Source organism: Phodopus roborovskii, unplaced genomic scaffold (assembly GCF_943737965.1).
Source record: "Phodopus roborovskii unplaced genomic scaffold, PHOROB, whole genome shotgun sequence".
Classification (NCBI taxonomy): Eukaryota; Metazoa; Chordata; class Mammalia; order Rodentia; family Cricetidae; genus Phodopus; species Phodopus roborovskii.
Window position 1 is genome coordinate 653,416 of NW_026126539.1, and position 23,683 is coordinate 677,098.

Below are 23,683 nucleotides of genomic sequence, written 5' to 3' on the forward strand. Positions count from 1 at the left end.
AAGCAATACAAAGCTATTTACAAAAATCACAAAGCCAATACATATGTATAAATGACAACTATACTAAAATTTAATTACTGAGAGAAAGTTTTTAAAGCTCTATTTAAAGCTCTATTTCTGTTTTTCTTTTTCTTTTTGGAAAACAGAAGCATGAAGTATTTCTTAGAGATCATAATTACACCACTGCAACCAGAAAAACTGAAGTAATGTGAAAGAGAAAGGAAAATAGTATTAGCCACATATTTATACTATGTCAAATGTACCACAAAAATTAATTGTGTTATGTGTGGTTGGTATTATGGAAAGAAAATAGAATAGTTATGATTTAAGTAGACTTATAAGATAAAGGTAATTTTCCTTTTAAGTTTTAAAATTCTTTGTCATTGATTCAAAGAAAGTGATTCTATGCAATCCATAAAACCCCATTTTATTTACATTTAATTTTTTGAGAAATTAATATATAAATACTATGTTTGCATCATGCATACTTCTCCTTTTCTGCCTCAAGCTCCTCCTGTGTCTCCTTTTCTACTATAATTATTCACACATATATAGATAGATATATAAATTAGATATAAACATAGGTATATTCTACTGAGTCCATTTAATGTTGTTTACATATGTGTGTCCTTAGTACTGACCACTTGAGATAAGATAACCTATAATGAGTTATTCATAGAAAATTGTTTCTCCCTCTCTCAACAGCCATTGATCATCTGTAACTCCTCATTTAATGGTGAAATCTCATGAACATCCCCTGCTCATGTCTGCAATTTTACTTTTCTAGTGGCTAATAACACTGAATAATATTTCAAATACTTATTGCCAATTTATATTTCTTATTCTGAGACCTGTCTATTCAGCTCTCTCTGTTTTATTGGTTTTTGTATTTTCTGATTCTTTGTATTTTGAAAATACCTGTTTACAATATGGGGAGCGACCCAACGCATTACAATTGAGCACTCTGTCACTTAATAAGTTACACCTGGCTGTATGTATATACTAAATATTTTTCATCAGTCAGGGGTTAGAGATGGCAAAGATTTTCTGTTTTTAAACTTCTTCATTTAGTTTAGAGTGGTTGCTCAGAAGGTTTTTGATTTCATGAGGTCTCATTTGTCAACTGTTGACCTTATTTACTGAGTGACTAAGTTTTATTCAGTAATTACTTACCCATGCATGCATTTTGAAGTATCTCAATATGTTTTTCTCTAGCAGCTTCAGAGTTTCAAGTTTTATGCCAAAGTAAATTCCAAATAGATCATACTTTGGCATAAATTTGGAATTTACTTATGCATTTTATGTGCAGACTGAGAGACAGACGCAGTTTTAGACTTCTAAGTGTAGATATTGAGTTTCCCAAGCACCATTTACAAAAATCTGTCTTCTCACCAATGAATCCTTTGGCATCTTTGTCAAAAATTGGGTGGCTGTAGTGATCATTACAGTTCTGTATTATTGCTTTCCTCCTTCTTCAATTTGCATAGCACCTTGCAGCACTATGAGAGCTAGCCAGTAGGGATAAGGTTTCCAGATGAGTGAGCATCAATTTGACTTCTCCATTTTCTGTGCCTCAAGTGTGTGTTGTCTTCATCAATGTGATCTTGTCATCAAGTTCTGAAGGGTAGCCAGAAACACTGGCAGTGTATGTGACTCAAGTGACCAATAACTCAATAAGAGTTAACCCATTCTGGGTACTGGAGTTTTGAATATATGTATGTATGAATGTATGTATGTATATATATATATATATATATATATATATATGTGTGTGTGTGTGTGTGTGTGTGTGTGTGTATAATATAAATTAGACACAATCCTATTTTATATACCAATCCCAGTTCTTCTCCCTAACATCTTCCCATGCTCCCCCACCGAACCCCCATCCTATCCCCCATTCATTCCCCAGGGAAAATGATGCCTTCTACGAGCGATCATCAAAATCTGTCAAGTCATTTGGGGCAGGGCCTAGGCCTGCCCCTCTGAATCTAGGCTAAGGGAGTATCCCTTCATGTGGAATGAACTCCGGAAGTCTGTTCATGCACTAGGGACACATCCTTGTTCCACTGGCAGAGGACCCATAGACTGTCCAGTTCTCTTAGCTGACACCCAAGTCTGGAGGTTTTAATTGTTAGTATGAAGTGACTAGTTGGAGTATTGTTCTCCCATTGTAGGTAACCCCACTATATATATTGTGTGTGTGTGTGTGTATAAGTGTGTGTGCATTTTAGGAAGCTTCTTCACTAATAGATTTCTATATGGCATTTTCAAAGGTGTTTCTTATTCCTACCCCATATCCCATTCTTTATCCTGACCTCTCATACATATCTCTATTTTATCCTTCCTGATCTATTTTTCTCCTGACTCCTCTTATAAAACTACATTTTATGCCCATTCTTTGAAATATCTTCTCCTCCACAATGCACTTTACCAGTTCCACAACCTTTGTGGGTATTAAAAATAGAAACCCTACATATTGAAGGCTTAAAAGGTAACTTCCACATATAAGACAAAACATGTAATGTTTGTCTCTCTGGGTCTGAATTTCCTCACTCAGGATGATTGTTTTTAGTTGCATCCATTTGCCTGCAGATTTTATAATTTTATTATCCTTGACCACTGAATAACATTATTGTGGAAGTGTTCCATGGTTTCATTGTCCATTTCTCAGTTGATGTACATTTAGGCTATTGTTGGGTTAGGTTACTATGAATAAAGCAACAATGAATATGGATGGGCAAGTATCTCTACAGTAAGATACAATGTCCTTTGTGTTTATGCCCAAGAGAAATATAGCTGGATCTTGAGGCAGATGTATTTTCAGCTTTTTCAGGAACTCCACACTGATTTCCTTAGTGGCTGCATTTGTTACATTTTCACCATCAGAAAATAGGTCTTGTTATCATGGAAAGTTTGTATATCTTCCTCAGTTGTAATTATTTAGCTGGATAAATATTTTTGAATCAGCAATTGGGGGGGGTCCTTTAGAATTTGAAATACATTTTTTCAGGCCATTTAGCTTTTAAAGTTTCTATGAAATATTCAGGTGTTGTTTATCATCTGGCTTACATATAACTTGACTCTTCTCTCTGTAAGCATTTGATACTCTTCCTTTAGTCTGTGATTTTAGTGTTTTAATTACAATAAAATATGAGAAATTTCTTTTCTGATCCTTCCTGTTTGGTCTTTTTTGTGGTTCTTGTCCCTGAATGGCCATCTCTTTCTACAAAGTTGAGAAAATTTCTTCTATGGCTTTATTCTCCCTCTATGTTTGCAATTTGAAGATTTATTTTTTCTCGATGTTCTAAAACTCTCCTATGTTCCATTTGCATGTGCATATGTATGTATGTGTTTAAATATATACATTCATTTTTATCATTGATCTTTACTGAGTATTCCAACTCTCATATCTTGCCTTCAAGCCTTGATAGTGTGCTTTCTGAGTGCTCCATTATATTGACGAAGCTTTACACTGAGGTTTTTATTTTTCTTATTGAATTTTAATTTCTAGCTACAGTTCACTTTGGCACTTGAGCATTTCTCTTAGTCAAATTCTGATTTTATATTTTGAATTAACTTTCTTATTTCATTCATCTTTTATTTAATGTAATTTAATTTAATTTTAATTATTTTTTCTGTCCTCTGGGACTATAGCCATGTTTTGTTCGAGTTGTAACACACACCCTCAGGCTTAAAGCAAGTAAATTGGGTCACTCAGTAAAGTTCAATAGTAGATTAAATATACTAATTGTGTGTGTGTGTGTGTGTGTGTGTGTGTGTGTGTGTGTGCATGTGCGTGCATGTGTGCACACACACAATTGGAACATTGGTAAGCTTATAACACCAAGGTGAAAATAAGACAAATCTTTAAATTATGGGCACAGGAGAATACAGTCATAGAGGAAAATTTCTCAGAACTACAGAAAGATGATCAGCAAGATATATATACATATATGTATATGTGTATATATATATATATATATATATACATATATACATATATATATAATTTGTCTGGAAGTTATTCCAAGTCATTGTCATTGAGGACCATTACCAAGGAAATGATTTTTGCAACAGATATGCTGTCCTCACTTTTTAATTTGGTTTCCCAGTGAGGGTTATAGTAAAGGAAACAGATACAAAGAAAAATCCATTGATGTTTACAATTATCCAGTGCCCAGTATTTCACCAGAACTCATTGTTAGTTCCTTCAGGTAGTTGGCTGTGTGTCTCCCTTAGCAAGCTAGAAGCCACCAGTATATAGAAGGACTCCTCTGTCTCTTCTATTCCCTTGAACAGTGTCTGTCATGTGGCATCTGATGAACAGACAGTGGGAATCAACACAGAGAAGTAGAGGTAAGCAATAAATAAATGGGGTGATTGCATGGAGAAAATGGGAAGATTAGGCTCAGCTTGAGTTTTGGGAATGCCATAGTAGAGATCTTCTCTGTCAGATAAAACCTTGTAAAAGAAAGAAAGTAAAACAGATATACCTGAGAAGAGAATTTTCATGTATTTATTTATTTTCTTTGTGTTTCATGTGCTTCTCATGTTTTTAGAAGATAAGAATTGACAAATGGAATATATATTTAAATGGCCTTACATTATAGGGGCTGGGTAGTCCAGTGATCATTGGCTAAATACCAGAGATAGAGAAATCAGTAACTCCTCAGCTTAGGGAACTGTACATCTTCAGTTCTAAATGGTGCTGAGAGGCTGGGTGCTCCATATATATATATATATATATATATATATATATATATATGTGTGTGTGTGTGTGTGTGTGTGTGTGTGTGTGTGTGTGTATGTATATATATATACACACACATATATATGTGTGTGTGTGTATGTGTGTGTATGTGTGCATAGACTTAGCATTTTAAGTGTGCACATGGATGCAATTCTTTGCTTATGAAAGTGAGTTTATTGGTCAGATGCTGTTAGGTCACTATTTGGGGAACATTTACATGGACATAAACATCTTCACATTGTTTGCCAATTTTGAGAGTTCTATCCACAGACTTCTTCCACAAATGTCATTCTTACTAATTTTCCCATCATGGTACTTCTAATTCTCTGACAAAACCATTGGCTGAAACCCATAAATCAGTATGTAATCATCTATCTGGCCATTTTTACTCTAAGCAGAATAGAAGAGCATTGTGAGATTTTTCTTTTATCATCATCCTCAGGATCATCCTAGATCTCCTTTTGGGTAACACCTATATAGCATGGAGAACCAACTGTAAACCATGCCCCTTAGCCTTCTTTTTCCTAGTCAACCAATCATAGAACACTTCATGAGTCTATAGCTGTATTCTTGGTGATAGGGACATTATAACAGAGGTAGGGTCCATAGGCATTTGTCCCATCACTTCTTGTAACATATTTATGTTTTTACAATCTATTCAGGTTCATTCATACATGCCATTTTTATTTGATAGTAGATTGCTGTGTATTTCTAAACTTAAGATGACTCCCAGTTCTCATGATGGGAAACATGTAACATGGTAACTTGATGGCTTATTGCCATCAAGTTCAGTTTTCATTAAGTCCTAAATTCAGGCCAAGAGCTGTCTTTCAAAGGCAGAATAGTTATCTACACATATCAGCAGGCCATTGCTCAAAAGCCTAAGTTCTCCACTGTGATTCACTTTTTGAGGTCTCAAGAAGTTTCTAACAGTATCTTTGTCTCCACTACTTCAGATACCATTGGGTCCAATAGGCAAAGCTGACTGCACAGCAGCCTGGACTTGGGAAACTTTTCTTCTTTTGAGCCTAACACAAAACTAGCATTTTTAAAAGTCGGTAACACACCCAAGTTAGGAAAGTGCTGCCTGCAAACTTTAAATAGACTCACTGAATGGTATTCTTATATCTTGGTGATAGTGTTTGTGTGTGTGTCTGTGTGTGTGTGTGTATAATGCCTTAATCTTCACATTAGAAGTTATGACTCCACATATTAAATAACACTGTACTCTTAGAAATTTATTGAAGAAGATGGCTAGTGAATTTTTTTTGGTTTTATTTACCTTCCTATGACGTGCAAATTTTCTACCACTATGTTCTGAATGTTTGCTATCTCTCTTTTACTCTGTCCAATCAATATGTCATCAAAGTAATGGAACAATACAATGTTTTGTGAGAAAAGCAGAATTAAATTATGGCACAGTGTTGACAAACATTTGAATACAATAAAAAATGCTGCTGGTCTTGCCAGCTTAAAAAAATGCTTCTAGAGGGACTTAGAATAGATATAGAGTGACAAAAACATTTGGTAGATCTATGATAACAAGAGAAGAACACTTGGAATAACACCTGAATATAAAGTCACTACTTGCTTAAGCTTATGATGATCAAGTGACTCCTTCAAGAAAATATGGTAAAAATCAGCCCCTGAATCTTTCAAAGCCTTTATGAGGAATGTGGACATGATGTTGGTTTGGGTTCACAATTGTTCCAGTTAGAACCTGTTCTAATGACTTCTATTTGGCCTTTTGGCCTTTCCCCTGGTAGCCCATACTACATAGGCCAGTGTATGTATTTGGGAACTCTACTAATCATCAGTATCTCTCCTAATTAATTACTCGATGACAGTGCAAATAACCATAGCATGAGCTCAGGAGGCAATTGGACACTCATTAAGGTCCTACTATGACTTGAGGGCTACAATGCTTTTTGGGATCTCCCAAATCAAGTTTGATTCACAGCCAATGTCTATGTCCAATAGTATCCTAATTCCAAATGTACTTTTACAGTCACCAAAGACCACAGACCTCTTTGAGGAAGTGTCAGAGATTGATTAATAGTAATACATTCCAGTATTTTAAGTATGCCCATCCTCCAGGGAGATCTGGGCACTCATTCATTCAAACTAACCCAATTACAAAAATTAGCTGAATAGCTATTACAAATTCTCTTGTTGCTCTGACTCAAGGTATCCTTGCATTAATTTACTTTGTAATTTTTCTGCTTATTCACCAAGAATTTAGTAGGTACAGTGGTTTGAATGAGAACAACCCATATATACTCATGTATTTGAATGCTTGGTTCTCAGTTTGTGGAGCTGTTTGGTAAAGATTAGGATGTATGGACTTTGTTGGAGGATGTGTGCCACTAGTAAAGGACTTTGAAGTTTCAAAAGACTCGCACCATTTTCAGCTGTCTCTGCCTCCTGCTTAATGACCAAGGTATGAGCTGTTTCTCAGCTGTGATCACAATTTTGCTCCACAATCGTAGACTCTAAATCCCTGAAACCATGAGCCTAAATAAATGTTTTCTTTTATAAATTGCTTTAGTCATGGTATTTTGTGGCAGCAATAGGAAAGTAATCAAGACATACTGCCTATTTCACTTTGGTGATTAATTAGCCAGTGCCACAGGTCAACATAATGATTATGATTGTTGTTCTGCTTCTGTTTTCCATTTAACATTGGGTGCTCATCTTAACTTCTACTTTTGGCTCTTTTACTTGGCTCTTGCCACTATGGGACTTAATGGGATACATTGCATTTAAGTTACTCAGTCGAATGACTGTGGCTCCCACTGTAAAGTCTGGCGTACAAAGAAAAAAATATTGTGGTGTCCTTTTCACAAATCTGTTTCTCGTAACATTAGTAAAGGCACAGACTTTACATATGAAATTGACATCCATAGTTGAGGAGATGGCTCTGTGTTAGGAGTACATGTTGTTCTTCCAAAGATACAGGTTCAGTTTCCAACACCTACATGGTGGCTCACAGCCAACTATATGAATTCCAGAGAGGATCTGAAGTCCTTTTTTGATCTCAGGCAACAGGCATGCACATTATGCACAGACTACATGCAAAAACAAACAAATAAACAAAACAGCAACAACAAAAACACTTATTTTCATAAAGATGAAAAGAAAGCTTTAAACAGCAGCAATAACAAAAAAGAAACCCACCCAACATTCCAACTTCCCCGAGCCTTTTAATCCTTTTATCAACATTAAGCCAAAGGCAACTACAGCTCATTTACTGTGGTCCATCTTTTGATCTACATTTCATCCAAATCATCAGATAAATCATTGGCACCTTCTATAAATATGACAGCTGGAACTTTAAATCCAGAATGGATCAGTATCTTGTCTAGTTTTAAGTCTTTCACCATCAGACTATACCCTTATAAATTTATTTCCACTAGTACCCCAAGATCTCTGATTATGTAAATTGTATTAGCAATATAGTGTATCTCCTTCTGAGCCACATACACTATATAGATTCCCTAAAGAGGATACTGAGTCTTGAGTCTAGTTACCGGTCTAGACACCATTCTGGGTGATTTATGTGGATCCTAGATATTTTAACATTATCTGATTTTGCATTTCCTTTAATGAAGGACAATGGTGCTTTCATTGATGATGCAGGATTAATTTTGTCATGCAGTGGTGGTCTGTTCTTTATGGGGTTGGGGTGATAGCTGAAGTGCAGTTGCAACTGGCATTAAAGATGAAGGGCTTACTTTCTCAGACAAAATAACCCACCAGAATCTAAGCATTCAATTTCTTGGTCTCACCCTTGTCTTCTTAAACATTTTCCCAATTTACAGAACGTATTTTTCTCAGACCAGAAATATAACTTCAATTGCAGACAGCATTCAGGGTAAGACTTAAATTCAAGTTGTAAGTCAGATAAAAATATGATGAAGGCTCATGTTTCATTTGGAAGAATATATGGCATATGGATCTTTAAGAGAAAATCCTCTCTTCAAACATACTTAAGCAGACTTTATGTCTGATGTTAATATCAGCAAAAATATTTATATCAACAAATATACAACAAAATGCAACTTTAAAAGTCTCAGTCTTTAAAAAATGTCAATGATTTAATAGTCCAATATATCCTTACAAAGTTCAAATTATTTTAATTTGATAAGAAATGATAAGAAAGGAATTGGAACAATTACATTTAAGTAAAATAAAAATACAGCATCTGGAGCTCTTTCATGACCTTCTGGGCTCCAAACAGCATGGGAAGCCCCATTTCTCCAGTTCTACCATCCATAACACACAGCATGCCTTAGGTTCAGGCAGGCTTTACTCCAAATCTCTGTAGCCCCTGGAGGATGATCTATGGCCCTAGAACCTCCAATATCCTAGAGTTTTTACTGTAACTGAGACTTTACCTCCACAAATGGCTTCCATGGCCTCTTTTCATGGACTCCAACCTTGCCATATAGTGCCAAACCTCAGGAATTCTCAATGACTTCCTATATTCTGTATTTCTTGTGCCTTCAGACCAATACCAAGTGGGCAATTTTTGCACATTGCCAATCTTGGCTACCAGCTTGAAATGAACCCTAGACATCTTCAACTACAGGTTCTGTATGCTGAATCTGAGGAAATACTTCCCAGAAGGCTTATCTCTTTGATGATGATCTCTTATGAATTATAGCTGATTCTTCAGCCTTAGCCAAACACAATCCATTCTTCCAGTAAAGCAAAGGTTTCATGTCTGTGGTGTTGGTCTCTTGTTAATCACAGATGATCTTTCAGCCCCAACTGACCAGCAACCAAAGATTCATAATTAAAAACATCACACACACACACACACACACACACACACACACACACACACACACACACACAGAGAGAGCCCTGATATAGTCTTTACTTTCCTCTGAAACTTCATAAGTTAGACCTTCATTCATTGTAGGCATTTCTTTCAACAGTTTTATATTCTAAACTCTCACAAAACAACCCATCAAATTCTGAGCAGCTCTCAATGTCTTTTCTAACTCAGAGCTACAAATAGTGATACATTTCCAAGATTTAGAATCATACTTAATCTAACCCTACTTCCAATAAATTTCCATTTTGTTGAAATATTTTATACCAAAACCAAGAATTACTATTCTTCTCTGTGATATTTACAATAAAATTTTGATGCAGCTGAATATAATTTTCAAAAGTTTCTGTTTTGATTTCATATTTCCCTTAGGTTTATGTGAATAGAAGAACACTAAGGCATTGCTTACTGGAAGCTAGTGTTATAAATAATAAATTAAAAGCAGCCTTACAGGAATGAAGAAAAGAAAGTGCAGTGAGTCATATCTCTATTGTTTGTGTATGTATTAATACTAGAAGATGATATTTTAATAGAATTTTTATCAGTTTGACTTCTCCAAGACTGACTAAGGGCGTATATTTTTAGTTGACACTAAAAGTTCTTTAGTAATTGAGTATCCAAAAGACATCCTGAAAATACTAACATGCCAAGAGTTTATAGAAATATTATAATAAAAATAGCTCATATAAAAGTGTCAGTAATATTATCCTCTGTGATAAAGGACCATTAATTGTTGAGTATCTCTCTCCTTGCCTTCCTTTTATCCTCCTTCATCTGAGAAAAAGAGAGAAAATAAGCATTATTCAAAATGTAAAGGTAATAAAGATGTTTGGGATATTCTAAATATATGGAAAGAATGTAAAACATTATATAGAAGGAAACAAAGATAGCATGAAATTGTTAATTACAATGAATTCAATTTTATCTTGTACAGGTAGGTGTGGGATAGAAAAATGTCATTGATTCATTTGACAGGAACTGGCTACTGGAAGATCAGTATTAGAGCATCTAGCATTTTTGAGGACCTTGGAAACATGGGGCATTATGTGCATATTTGTGGAAATTAGATTATCTTCCTTTAACTGTAACAGATCTGATTGCATCATGGAGGAATATCTGAGCTTGTGGTGAATTCAGTTACTTTCTTTCAAAATGCTCAGGTAGTTTACACAATAACCAATATTGACTCATTTGGGATCAGGCTTTCCCCTTGATTTTGGTTTTTCAGGTATTATAATTTCCCTGCAAATTTCTCTTCTCATTCCTTTTGTTTACTTATAATAATGACACACAAACATGACAAGAGAAAGTCTGTATAAATATGTAATTGTGTCAGTGTATAGACTTTGACATTAACAAATATAAAATTAATTTTGGGTTTTCAAAGTATGCCTACTTTCATTTCATGGAACCTTTGTTTTATCCCACCAGGAATTTTTTTCATATACAGATTGAAGTCCATAAGTCTCTGTAATGTTAATGTCTTCTAAATGCCTAATGTTTAATCAGGTCACTATTTTCATTTTTATTATTCAAACTTTTTATTTTTGATAGTGTCAAACAAGCTATGGGTTTTCCTTGAATAAGTAAAATAGCTGCTATGTAGGTCTACCTTAAGAAGACATTTTTTTCTAGGAAGGAAGGGATAATTCTCTTATGCCATTCGTGTCATCTCTATTGCCCAATACAATGGTGAACTTGCTCTAATTTAGCACTTGGTACATCTGGCATCTTCATAAAACCTTTGTGCAAAATCCTTCTGGGATTCTGGGTCACTCTCTTTCCTGACATTCATTTCAACTCTTTTGCCTGATGTTTTTCTTCTTAAACTGTGGTATCTATACTTTGCAATATCACAAGATCTCATGTTTAGACTTGTCTCTAAGCTCCTGTTCTTTTGGGGTCTTTTACAAGTTTGTGCTTTGTGATGATCATTTCCCATGTTCTTATCCATTTGTGATCTCAGGCCTGAGCCTCAGGCACAGATGTTAAACTACCAGCATATACATTTTCTCCTTCATACAATTTATTTATTGATACTGTTAAGTCTTGTTTAAGAGTTTATTATTTGAGTCTAAACTGAACATGTAACTGTTAGAAACATTTTAGATACTACAAAGATAACTTAAATATAAAGCTTCACTTATTTTGTCACTAGTTTTTATTTAATATATGTAATATGTTATTTAAATAATATTGTAATCATATTTTGTGATTCACATAAAACTATTGATCCATTTTCCAGTATTCTTTCAATAGACTTCTATTCAAAGGTCCTATAATTACACTTTTTGAATCTTTATAATCATATTTTAAGCATTTGCAAAGAACTTATTACTGGGTAAGGGTGGTGGATAAACAATGTTGGGATGTTCATTGCCATTCTATCATAGTGACTTCATTTCCTTTGGGAAATATTGAAATATGGATGAGTAAAGGGGATGATGTCAAATTAGATAGGCTTTAGATAAAACCTAAGGACTTGTCCATTTGATAAGATATGAAAAGGACTGAAAGAAACAAATAACACATTGGGTATTATTTGCTGATAAAAGTTTGCAGGGAACGGCAGATCCAGTCTATAGATAAGAGGGAGTTTGTAGCAGTATTACAGAATCTGTTAATCTTTCACTGTCCTTAGCCCACAGGAATAAGTGTTTCTGTGGAATAATCCTTTTGTATACTGTGATGTCTTACTCTCATTGGTTTAATAATAAATAAATAAATAAATAAATAAATAAATAAATAAAAAGCTAGCCAGTAGCTAGGCAAAAAGGCTAGTCAGGAAGGCCAGACTAAGAGAATGTTAGGATGAAGGATGGCAGAGTTACCAACCAGACACAGAAGAAACAGGGGGTGACTATGCATGCTGTCATATGGTAGAGTCTAGATAAGAAACATGGGTTAATTTAAGTTGTATGAGCCAGTTAGTAACAAGGCTAAACTATCAGCAGTTATAATTAGAAATATGTCTCTATGTGGCTATTGGAGAGCCGACTGGTATGACAAAGGAGACTGGTGGGTCAGAAAACTCCACCAGCAAAGAACACTCAAAGTCTGGATACATATATCCACAAAAGACCTAAGAAAACTTAAGAAAAAGTTCTAAACACACAAAAGCAGAACCAAATGTGGTTTCCTTGTCTCAGCCTCATGCCAGGCATAATGCCCAGATGAATTGCCCAACAGCTGCCTACAGGATGGAGCCAGCCACAAGCTGTCATGTGCTAGCACAGCAGTAAGCTGGGCCATTGTGGCAGATGCCTTAGCAACTTATTATCAGAGAACACTACAGATTTCCAATAAAGACAGATCCTGATGAAAGAAGCCTCTAAACAGGCAACAGTGTGTTAAAAAATGTTCATAGGCTTGAGAAGAACAAGTGAAAAAAGTATAAACAGTGTCAGAAAAATAGTTTAAAAATAATAAAGTCCTTATAGAAGGAATAAAGTAATATGAAAAACAAAAACACATAAAGATGGAAAATACATAGAGAGTCTGGATCCTCTATGTTCTTGTGTCTTTAAAATATTTTATTGTTGATGAACAAACAATAGCTTCTGAGAGACATTGGTTTATAAATCCTGCTAGATTAAACTAACCTATATATTTTCAAATGCCTTTATTTCAAAATAAAAGTCAAAAGATATATTGTTTTAGGGAAGAGATTGTGCTTTTGTTCCCACAGAAAACAAAAGGATTTGGGTTCATTCAATGTTCAAGATGATTAGGTTTGATTGAGGAAGACCCCTGAAAATCCTGGCTTCAGACATAAATAAATACCTCTAAAAAGCCTACAAGACACACAATATATATTTTATTTACTCAAACATAAAACAAAAATTTATCTTTGGCTACCTTGTGTACAACACACAATCTATACTTGTATTGATGCAGATATGTATGTTATCTTTGAAACTATGTGTTTTCAGAGCAAGGGGACCAGACACCACTAAAAATAAATAGCCCAGGTGCAACAGAGCACCTCTGTTGCAGTTTGCTCAGAGTTCTGTATCCAGCACAACAGCTTCAAGACTGCTGGCTGAGATGGTCCAGCCCAACCTCACAGATTACTCCAGCCATGACATAATCATTATCCCGACTTTCTCAAGGTTCTCCTAAAGATGCCAACTCCACCAGATACCAGGAAAGCAGTCTGGAGAAAGCAACATCCACACTCCCAAAGATGGGTTATAGATGTTTGTCACTATTGTTATTGGTCATGGTCAAGGAAAAAGCTAAACTAAGAAGTCAAATTCTTTCTAAAGGAAAAAAATGGGATATAATATAGAAATGATGAGATAAAAGAGTAAATTATTGAATCTATTTTAATTAAAAAGCAACTACTAATCTCAAAATATTCTATATTGGTATAGATTTTGGATTATTAATACAAATTTAAAGTTATTTTTGTTATACTGTGTGTGTTTCTACTATTTTCAGGGGTATTATACTTATACAGCTCATGTAAAAATATAATGTATAAATAAGAAAAATGGGATAGTAGTAATCTATAATAATTAAACTTATAGTCATATTAAGTATGTGTTAAAGGTTAAACAGATATATTTATTAAACAAATAGATGGTCTTAAAACACTTCAAAGCCTACAAGTTACAAAACTTTAGACTTGCAAAGACAAGACAGATAATAGAGTAGTTTCTCTAAATTTTCCAAATACAAATAAACTGGATAATGTAGCTATATTTTATTTTTGTATATGATTTTACTATGTTAAAGTTGAAACCTTCAACTTTAGGGGGAACAAAAAGTGGGAAATGTTGTGGAATAGTCTTTTGTACACTGTGAAGATGTTTTACTCTCATTGGTTTAATAAAGAGCCAGTTGGCCAAAAACTAGGCGAAAAGAGTTTAGGTGGGAGAGCCAGACTAAGAAAACACTGGGAAGAAGGAGGATGGAGTTGCCAGCTAGACACAGATGAAGTAGGAGATGAACATGCTGTGCTGAAAAAAGGTACCACCACATAATAGAGTGTAGATAAGTAGCATGGGCTAATTTAAGTTGTAAGAGCTAGTCAGTAACAAGCCTAAGCTACTGGCTGATCATTTAAAATTAACAGTAAGTCTCTGTGTGGTTATTTGGGGAGCCAGTGGTCCTGACCAAAAAACTCCGCTTACAAAATATCCTGCATTGCAAGGTGTAGAATGGGAAGACCAGGGATGAGAAAATAAAAGAGACAAAAATTGAGGACCAGGAGGTCTTACATAAACTGATGGTTTATGCCAAGCAAGTTTCTAAAGCCACATAGCTTCTTACATACTGTTTGTATGTAGACAATGGTGAAGATCAGCAGAGAGCTAAGTTGGACGTTCAAAGAGGACACAGAATACTATAGGCACAACTGGCTTAGAACTGATAACCATAACACAGGGGGAAGAGTCAGATACCCCAAGATCTCTTCAGTAAATTTGGAGCATGGTGGGAGGGTGGGGTTGGAGAGAGGGGGGAGAAAAGGAGGGAGGGGAGAACATAAGGAATCAGGAAGGTAGAGTTGAGGGAAGAACAGAGAATTAGAGTGAGGAAAGAGATACCTGGATAGAAGGAGCCATTATGGAGTTAATGAGCACTAGGGAAATTCCCAGGAATCTACAAGGTTGACTCCAATTGAAAATCTAAGCAATAGTAGATAGGCTACCTTAAATGCCCTTCCCCTATAATGAAATTGATGACTACGTTTATAAGCCATCCTAGAGCCTTCATCCAGTAGCTGATGGAAGCAGAAGCAGAAATTCACATCTAAGCACTGAGCCTAACTCCTGGAGTCCAATTATAGAGAGGGAAGAGAGATAGTAAAGGGGTCAGGATCATGTTGGAGAAACCAACAGAAACAGCTGACCTGAGCAAGTGGGAGCTCATGGACTCCAATACTGACAGCTAGAGAACCTGCATAAGACTGAACTAGGCTCCTTGAGCATGTATGTCAGTTGGGGGATTGGGCAGTCTATTGGGCTGCTGACAGTGGAACCAGTACTTATCCCTAGTGCATGAACTGGCATTTTGGAGCCTATTTCCTATGGAAGGATACTTTCTCAGCCTAGATGCAGCAGGGAGGGACTCAGTCCTATTCAAAATGATGTGACAGACTTTGATGATCTCTCATGGGAGACCTCACCCTCTCTGAGGAGTGGATGGGGGGTGGGAGTCGGAGATGGTGGGGGTAGTGGGAAGACAGGAGGGAGAGGGAACTGGGATTGGTATTTAAAATAAGATTGTTTTTTATTTAAATAAAACAATTTAAAAACCTGCAACCTTGGTTCTTTTGATGTTCTGGTCTCAGCCCCAGACAAGACCTTGCCAAGTATTTCCCTGGGTGAAGGCACAGAATTAACATTCCTTTCCTCTTTTCATCAGGGTCTCTGAGGAAGCCTTGGGTCAGCCTGGCTCCCAACACTTTACCCTCTGTATCTGGAGGGTTTGAATTATCTGTATTTCTTTACAGGTTTTTATATGAACCTAAATTTTCATTTATCTACTGTAAATATCCAAGATATAACTACTGTCTTTTGAGAATCTCATGTTTAGTTTTATGGGAAACTGTGAAACTGCTTCCCACAGTAGTGACAAATATCCTAGCACATAAGAATGATGTAGTTTACATTTCCTGCAGTGTTTGGTACTGTCACCATGTTCTCATCTAACCTCAGGTGTAGAGTGGCATCTCACTGTGTTCAGTTTAACCCTGTTAATAATTGGAACCTTTTAATGGCCTTCCATTCCTCTTAAGCAAAATACCAATTCCCACCTTTGACCATTTCCTAATTGATTTATCTCTTCTTTTTAACTTTTTATATTTCTTACATGTGTTAGTACTAGTCCCTTATTATACATATGTCGTTTGCAAATATTTTTAGGTTCACTCTACAACTTTGGGGCTTTTGTTATTGCGGGTATGGCTTGATTTTGACTTTTGAAGAAAAGTTGTACTATATATCTCTGGCTGGCATAATTCTGATTATGTAGTCCAAACTAGTCTTGGCCTCAGCAATACATTGGCTTTAGCCTTTGCAGTGCTGAGATTATAGGGATGTGCTACCACACTCTGTTTTTAGTGTGTGTGTGTGTGTGTGTGTGTGTGTGTGTGTGTGTGTGTGTAAGTTTTGATGAAATTCAATTAATTTGATTTTTCTTTTATGATTCATGCTTTTAGTGCTAAGTTTCAAGTATTTTACTAGTCATAGGCTGTAAAAATAGTCTTTCTGTGTATTTTTCTAAAAATAATTTATAGTTTTACATTATAGGCCCATGATCAATTTTAAGACGATTTTTACATATTGGTATAAGGTTTACTTTGAGAGTCATATTTAAACTTTTTGACTTGTGATTGTCCACTCTCTCCTAGATCAGTTTTTGAAAAGGCTGTTCTTATAGTGAATTTATTTTACACCCAGATGGCCTAATGATATGGAGAAATGACTCATAACTGAACTATGGATTCACATGGATAATACTACCTTTGAGGGTGGCCTCATTTCCTTAAAGATGCAATATTTTATGTTAATTCCTACTAGACATCAGGTTTCTTTGCAGTAAGTATTCAAACACACCAGAGCCACTATTTCTTATCATCATTACAAATGTGTCATGGAGTTTCTGCTTCTGGTCCTATAAATATGGATCCTGTTGATGTCGGTTAAGAGAGACATGAGCTTTCATAAGAAAACATTAGATTGGCTCTATTGGACTGAGGTTTAGTACTCCCATCTGGCCATTTGGAGCATCTTGTCCTTTTATTAAAAGGCAGCAAAAGCAGTTTGCTGTTGACGAGGCCATCTTGATCCCAATTATCTAAGAGAGACAGGTGTCCTCACAATGGCCACGAGTCGTATCCCTGAGCAGTGGATTTCTAGAGTCTTTCTTAGTGTTTCTCCTTCACTACAAAAACACAGATAAGACAGCTAAAAAATTAAAGTACCTCAAAAATGAAGTCTCAAATTTTAAAAAGCTATGTAGTGCTGGCAAAAAGGAAAAGAGAATACGAAATCCTAAAAGAGTAAACAACTAGAATTATTTACTGTTCTATTAGTTAATCTCCACAGCCTCCATTTCCCTACCATTTAATGTAAAATATGTGTGTACTTGTAGTTATGAGTTTAATAACTTTTTAAGATTTTATTTTGAAATAAGGTTTTATGCTATTGGCCCAGGATGGCCCAAAATTTACTGGGTAGTAGAGGCTGGCCTAGAAATTGTGTCAGTCCTCCAGAGGTTATAGGTATGACCTTTAATTTTAATATTTAATTGGAAAAATGTCAAAGAGGACTTACACTGGAAAGGAAAAGCATGGCCTCAAGATAGAAGGAGTCGATCAGTGGTTCTTCAGTCTCTCTTAGTGGATGGATGCATTGGTAAGTGTAAACAATTCTGTTTCAGTTTGTAAGTTTAATATAGTTGAAGGGTGTGTGGGTGTGTGTGTGTGTGTGAGAGAGAGAGAGTTAGTAGTTTTCAAGACTCTGTCACTGATTTAAGTGATTTCCTTTCCACAGAAGTTTGTTTATTCATTTAGCATATTGATCCAGCAATCTGATGATTCACTTTCTGAGCCATGAGGACAAGGCAAGTCACCAACACCAAGTCATCATGCCCAATACTGAGACTCCTGGAGGTAGAATCTCCCAAAGCCTGAGTGCTCAGGACTTGAAGTGCAACCTAGCTCTCTCCCCTGCTTCCCAACCTCCTAACATACAGATGGCGCTGTGATCATTCTTAATGAGTGTGCTCAGATTTGTGGGTCTTATTAGACACAAAAGGAATTTCAGAGGGCCCTATCCACTCGGGGGGAGCACTATCTTTAACTATCAGTTACTTGCTATCTGATATCTGTTTTGGAAAGTACAGATTTCTGAACTGCTAAAAAGAACAGGCACAGTTGGTAAGTAGCCTGTAAAGCTCACCCGCAGCTGCAATACAAAACTTGAAATGGTAAGGCCTAGCACAGCGTTCTGCATTCTCCATTCCTTCTCACCCATAATTATATTCAACTGAGACAATGGATGGGAGTTTTTTTTATCAGCTTAAATTGTATAAAACTAGAAGCAAGAAGACCAGATTAATGAATGTCATGATTAATATGATTTTTACCTTGACAGGATCTAGAATCTCCTAGGAGACAAATCTTTACACATATTCAGATAAGATTAATTGAGATGGGGCAGGCCATCCTGAATTATGGGCTGTTATTCCAGAATGAACATAAAGGAAAGAGAAGGTGGAAGTCCAGTACTCACTGTTCTCTGCTTCCTGATTGGGTATAATGTGACTGGATGCTTGATGCTCTGGCCTCCATACATATTCTGCCTCCTCGGCCATGATGAACAGTACCTATCCTTAAACAATGATTAAAACAAACCTTTTCATTACAAAGCTGCTTTTGCCTAGTAGTTTTTCCCAACAAGAAGAAAATGAATAGTATAATTGCTATAAAATACTATAAAATATAATAAGTTCAGAAAACATTTGAAGGTGGACAGTGTTCAAGACAACACAGTGGGTTGCAGTGAGTCCTCAGAATGCCCCTGTACTCCCTGAGTATCTGGCTAAACCATTACACATATTCTCTTGCTGCAAGATATGACAATAATTGGAAGATAAATTGCCTGAAGTGACTAATAGCAGGACTCACAGCAGCCAGGTGGAAGGTGCTGCCGCCTAGTAGTCTTTGCTGGGGGAGGAGGGGGAGGGCAGAGAAGTAAAAGTGAAGGGGACAGCAGTGGGAGCTTCAGGGGAGTTGCTGTTCCTGACATACCCTAGACTTGTGCCAGAAGAGGCCACTGTAGGTTTCAGAGAACCAGGAGAACTATCATAGACGATCTAATATCTCAACCACCACACCAGAACTTCAAGGAACACCTAAGCAGCTAGGACACAACAGCTGCCACTTGACATACTCCTCTCCTTCATCTGCTACAGTACCACTTGGAACCTGCCAGAGCCAGAGAGAGCTGAGAACTCCATCTTTTAACCCAGTACAGCTGTGTCACAACCCACTCCATAACTATTATTTTTCTCTTTTTAAATATCCACCCTTGTATATATGTTGCTTGGTGATTTTGCTTTTGATTTTATATTTTGCAAATTTCAGGACCATTGTATTTGCTTCTTGACATAGATTACTATAAGATATTTTTCACTATACTCTTCACCCATATCTCATATACTTACCTTCCTATTCTTTATTCTTTCCCTCTTTTTTTCTTCCTTATCTCCTCCATTTTTGGGCTGTTGATTATAATCCCCAATAGCTTTAACTGTCTCTAGTATCTGTGTACCCCAACAATATCCCATCTTTTGTTTCCTACTTTGATTTTTTTTTAAAGTTGGTCTAGAAATTCTTATTGGTATACCCCTTAGTTGCTTCATACTTCTAATCCAGCTAACATTTCATGACATGTGTACTACCTTTGATTATTTATCCTCCAATAATTTTTGAAGTCAAAGGGGCCAGTATTCTTAATTGGTTAGCATCACATTAGTATTAATATATAGCAGCAATGGTCTCTCTCAAAATTGATATCCTATTCAAACAATGATGGTGAATTTACAAGTACAACACTTAGGAGTTGTTTTAGAAGCTGTAAGGCGTAAGGTTTTTCCGCCTGCCGCCTCCCGGTCTTGTCCCGCCGCCATGCCGCCAGCCCCAAATAATACACAGAGACTCTGTATTTGATACAATACTGTTGGCCCAGTTACTTGTTTCTTATCGGCTAGCTCTGCCTTTAATTATTAACCCATTTCTGTTGATCTATGTATTTCCACGTGGCCTCCTTACCGGGGAGTGGGGCAGGCATCTGGTCTCCCCAGTCTCTCCATCTTGACTCCTCCTTACTCCTTCCTATTTCCTCCTTGTCTCCTAGTCCCTCCTATCTTCCTTTCCTATTGGCCAACAGTGCTTTATTATTAACCAGTATGAGAAACATATATACATAATGGCATCTCCCATCATCTCCTCTTTTCTGTCTAATTAAAAAGAAGGGTTTTAACCTTAACATAGCAAAATATATCACATAACAGTTATCAAATAAGAATCACAGTTAACACTATTTAGTCCATTAACATTTATCAAGATTTAAGAAACTATTCCATCATCTATTCCATCTTTGTGAGTCTAAAGTCCTATATGTTACTTATCTTTAATCCAACTAAGGAAAACTATAATCATTACTATCTGTCTTCAACTCCTTCAAAGACCACAGAAGGATAGTATATAAACTCTAGAAATGACAGAGACATCTTGCCTAGTCACCCGAAGTTCTTCTGTAATCTTCCATCTTCAGCCCATAGGCCATAGTGTGTCTGGCAGACTCTTCAGCAACGCAGGAAACTTTAAACTGTCTTCTTGTATTGGCAGTTTGTCAGTCACTTTTGTCTGTGTCCTGCATACTGTCTCGCAGACTCTTCCATGAAGCAGGATCTCTGTTAGCAATGTCCATCTTGAATCAGAAGTCACTTTCCTGTGGGTCCTGCATGTCCAGTTTATACAGCATAAAGTCAAACAGTCCAGGCAAGAGCAGTGTCTTGTCCAAATGGCTAGTCTTGCCATATTGGAAGCAAACTTCATAATGCATTTCTTCGATGTCCATCTTCCTTTCTGGTGCAGGTGGTATTGCCAAGAGCAATTATGTCTCACTGTCACAAAAACCCTAAACCACTTTAAATGCCATATTCTGTAGGTCTTTGAAAGGTTTGAAGAATGCCTATCTATCTCATCTCTGTGTATCTTGAAAAACCTAACTAACTTAACTCTAAACTTTGACTATCATAGGTAATTATCTATAATCTGTACTACATTATACAATATGTTTCTGAATGAACTATATAAACACAATACCTAAACAAAAAGAGAAATATATACATCACAAAATTGACCTTAAATTGTATCAATAAATGAAAATCCATTACAAAACAAAGTAATCAATAAATGAAAATCCATTCCAAAACAAAGTATTCATATCTATACCATAATTCCCTTTTTACCTTTAAAAAGAACTGGCTGTGATCATTAACCATTTATAACCAACCCCATTAAATGAAAACAAACATTTATAAACAATATTTGGGAATTTGGGCGTCGTTCTTTCCAAACTACTTCCTGCTGACAGGGGGCGCTGTCATGGGGGATCCTGAGAAGTTGCAGAAATCTTGGCTGTAGTCTTCGAGGCTGCTTTGTCCAAGCTGTTTTGAATGTTGGATCATCAGCGACTGTTTCAGGGGGCCTGGCTTGATCAAACCACATTAGTCTGGAAGGAATCCACAGCTTTTCATTTTCTGTGGAAACAAAAATAGAAATCCTTTTCCCCAGTAACTTGTCCTTGAACTTGGATGTTGGAGTCAAAGCATTTTTAAAATATATAAGTTGAATTAATCCAGCAACATTTCCTTTATCAATTGTTGTTATTTTCTCAGCAGTCAAACAATGCAGAGACAACACAATAGCATACAGTAACCAGATTCTCTCTGAGCTTTTCATCTTTACGTGGCTTTATTATTACTCTGTTTATTTTACTTTTATTTTTTATTTCTTGACATAGGGTTTCACTGTGTAACTCTTATCTGTCCTGGAATTTACTCTGCATACCAGGTTTACTTTGCAAATCACAGAGATCTGCTTGTCTCTGTCTTCTGAGTGCTGGGATTAAAGGCGTGTGCTACAACACCCAGTTCCTCTTTGTCTCTTTAAAACCATTTTTTTTTTCATGTCTACGTATATTTTAAAACACACTGTAAACCTTTAGAGGTTTTTCTTAATATGAATCTGTCTTTACTGTAAATCTTTATCTTCATCTGGCCACAAGTCTTTTATCTGGTAAACAACAACATTGTTAAAATGAAAGTCATAGCTGTGTCAGCCACGGTTTACCAAAGATGGTGGCGGGTACTTTTACCCGCCAGCACAGAAAGCTGTGCTCACCACCTTGGTCTGCGCTGCCACCCAGAAAGCATGCTGCTGGCTTGGAGATGTGGTCACTGCCATTGCCATCTCTCATACACACCAATAAATTGTTAGCAGAGTTATTTAAAAGCTGTGCGGTTTTTTGCCGCTTATGCTGAGTCAGGAATCTTCCCTTAAAGGAGCCGCGCGAATATCTGCTTGTCTCTAGCAAAGCAGAGTTCAACTGAGAAAAATGCTGCTACCAAGAAACCTTGCTTGTCTCTGTTCTTTTGTTTCTAAAACCCTTTTTTAAGCTTTTGTTAAATTTTAAATGTAAGTTCTTACTAGCCCCACGTTGGGCGCCATCTGTAAGGAGTAAGGTTTTTCCGCCTGCCGCCTCCCGGTCTTGTCCCGCCGCCATGCCGCCAGCCCCAAATAATACACAGAGACTCTGTATTTGATACAATACTGTTGGCCCAGTTACTTGTTTCTTATCGGCTAGCTCTGCCTTTAATTATTAACCCATTTCTGTTGATCTATGTATTTCCACGTGGCCTCCTTACCGGGGAGTGGGGCAGGCATCTGGTCTCCCCAGTCTCTCCATCTTGACTCCTCCTTACTCCTTCCTATTTCCTCCTTGTCTCCTAGTCCCTCCTATCTTCCTTTCCTATTGGCCAACAGTGCTTTATTATTAACCAGTATGAGAAACATATATACATAATGGCATCTCCCATCAAGAAGCTACATATTCAATAGTCCACATTAAAGTCTCACTTGAACACTGTAAATAGTCCAAATAAAAGAACATAGCTAATTAAAAAGTAAACCAAGAAAAAACTCATATCAGATGCACAAATCCTAATTCACTAAGATGAGTAACATAGAAAATTAAGACTATATAACTCCTCCCTAAGTTATTTTAACCCAACAGTAATGGCATCTGGTGAAATGGGGTGAAATAAAATCCCAGAGAGAGAACTCTATATAAATGCCTACCTTAAGAAATCAATTAAGTTGCTCAATAATACTCCTGTGGGTCTTAGACAAAGAAAAACAAGTAACACTCTAATCAGTAGGGAGAAAAAAGTAAAAGATCAGGGAAGAAACTAATGAAGAGGAAACAACATAAAAATAATAGGAAGAAGAAAAAGCGACAAAGGTATTTGAAAAGATGAACAATATAAACAAACCTTTAGCCAAACTAACT